This window comes from Alligator sinensis, unplaced genomic scaffold (genome assembly GCF_000455745.1).
Source record: "Alligator sinensis unplaced genomic scaffold, ASM45574v1 scaffold957_1, whole genome shotgun sequence".
NCBI classification, from domain to species: Eukaryota; Metazoa; Chordata; order Crocodylia; family Alligatoridae; genus Alligator; species Alligator sinensis.
Window position 1 is genome coordinate 1,320,104 of NW_005842039.1, and position 2,189 is coordinate 1,322,292.

Sequence of the window (2,189 nt, forward strand, 5' to 3'; positions counted from 1 at the left end):
ATTACTACCCTCTGGGTCCAACCCCGGAGCCAATTTTCCAGCCAGCGGATCGTGGAGGACCCAAGGCGACAATTGGCCAGTTTCTCCAAGAGGCGATCATGGGACACCAGATCGAAGGCTTTTTTGAAGTCAAGATATATGACATCAATCTTGACTTCAAAAGTCAAGATTGATGTTGACTACTTATGTAAAAGAGCTATATGATTGCTTAGACGTAGAGTATGAAACTGAAGCTAGGCCTGTTGACAGTCTCTGGGTTTGGGTAAGAGGGGAGAGCAACAAGCGTGATGTTGTGGTGGGTGTCTGCTATAGCCTACTATATCAGGAGGGTGAGGTGAATGAGGCTTTTTCAGACGACTAGCGGAAGTCACCAGATCACAGACCCTTGTTCTCATGGGGGACTTCAATTACTGTGACATCATTTGGTATGCAGTGGACAGACAATCCAGGGAGTTTTTGGAGAGTGTTGGGGACAACTTCCTGGTGCAATTGTTGGAGGGGCCAACGAGGGGTTGTGCTCTTCTTGATCTACTGCTCACAAACAGTGAAGAATTAGTGGGGAGTGTAGAACTGGATGACAACTTGGGCAGCAACCATGAGATGATTGAGTTCATGATCCTAAGGAAAAGAAGGGAAGAGAGCACCAGAGTTAGGACCTTGGACATCAGAAAAGCAGACTTTGACTCACTCGGGGAATTGATGGGCAGGATCCCCTGGGAGGCCAACTGAGGGGAAAGGAATCCAGGAGAGCTGGCCATATAAGAGTATTGTTTGGGCATGCAGGGATGAAATCAGGAAGGCCAAAGTGCAATTGGAGATGCAGCTAGCAAGGGACATGAAAGGTAACAAAAAGAGTTTCTACAAGTATGTCAGCAGCAAGAGGAAGATCAGGGAAAGCATGGGTCCTTTTCTAAATGTGGGAGGCAACCTAGTGATTGAGGATGCAGAAAAGGCTGAAGTAATTTTATTTTTTTTTTCACCTCAGTCCTCACAGGCAAGGTCAGCTCCCAGGCTACTGCACCTGGCAGCACAGTTTGGGGAGGAGGTGAGCAGCCAGCAGTGGTGAAAGAACAGGTTAGGGACTATTTAGGAAAGCTGGACGTGTGCAAGTCCATGGACCTTGATGCAGTGTGCCCAAGGTGTTGAAGGAGTTGACTGATGTAACTACAGAGCTTCTGGCCATCATCTTTGAAAACTCATAGCAATTGGGAGAGGTTATAGATGATTGGAAAAGGGCAAATATAATGCCCATGCTTAAGAAAATGAAGAAAGAGGATCTGGGGAAGTACAGACTGGTAAGCCTCACCTCAGTCCCTGGAAAAATCATTGAGCAGGCCATCAAATAATCCATTTCTTATGACCTGGAGAAACAGCAGCATGGCTTCACCAACGGCAAGGCCTGACCAACCTGATTGCCTTCTCTGATGAGATGACTGGCTCTGCGGATGTGGGCAGAGCAGTGGACATGTTATACCTTGACTTTAGCAAGGCTTTTGATATGGTCTCCAACAAAATTCTCACAGACAAGCTGAGGAAGTATGGGTTGGATGAATGGACTGTAAGGTGGATAGAAAACTGACTGGATTGTCAAGCTCAGAGGATAGTAACCAATGTCTCACTATCTAGTTGGCAGCCAGTATCAAGTGGTGTGCTCCAGGGGGTGCTCCTGGTTCTGGTTTTGTTCAGTATCTTCAACAATGATCTGGAAGATGGGAAGAGTGCACCCTCAGCAAGTTTGTGGGTGACACCAAGCTGGGGGAAGTAGTAGATACACGCAAGCGTAGGGCTACGATTCAGAGTGACCTAGACAAAATGGAAGATTGTGCCAAAAGAAATCTTGTGAGGCTCAGTAAGCAAAAGTCCAAAGTCCTAAACTTAGGATGGAGCAATCCTATGCACCAGTACAGGCTGGAGACTGACTGGCTGGACAGCAGCTCTGCAGAAGAGGACCTGGGGGTTAAAGTAGACAATAACCTGAATATGAGTCAACAGTGTGCCCTTTGCCAGCAAGGCTAATGGCATCCTAGGCTGCATTAGTAGGAGTGTTGCCAGCAGATGCAGGGAAGTGATTGCCCTCTATTCAGTACTGGTGAAACCACATCTGGAGTATCGTGTCCAGTTTTAGGCCCTAAACTACAGGCATTTAGCAAAGCTAGTAGGGGATCTGTGTTTTATGCTGACATTCTAGT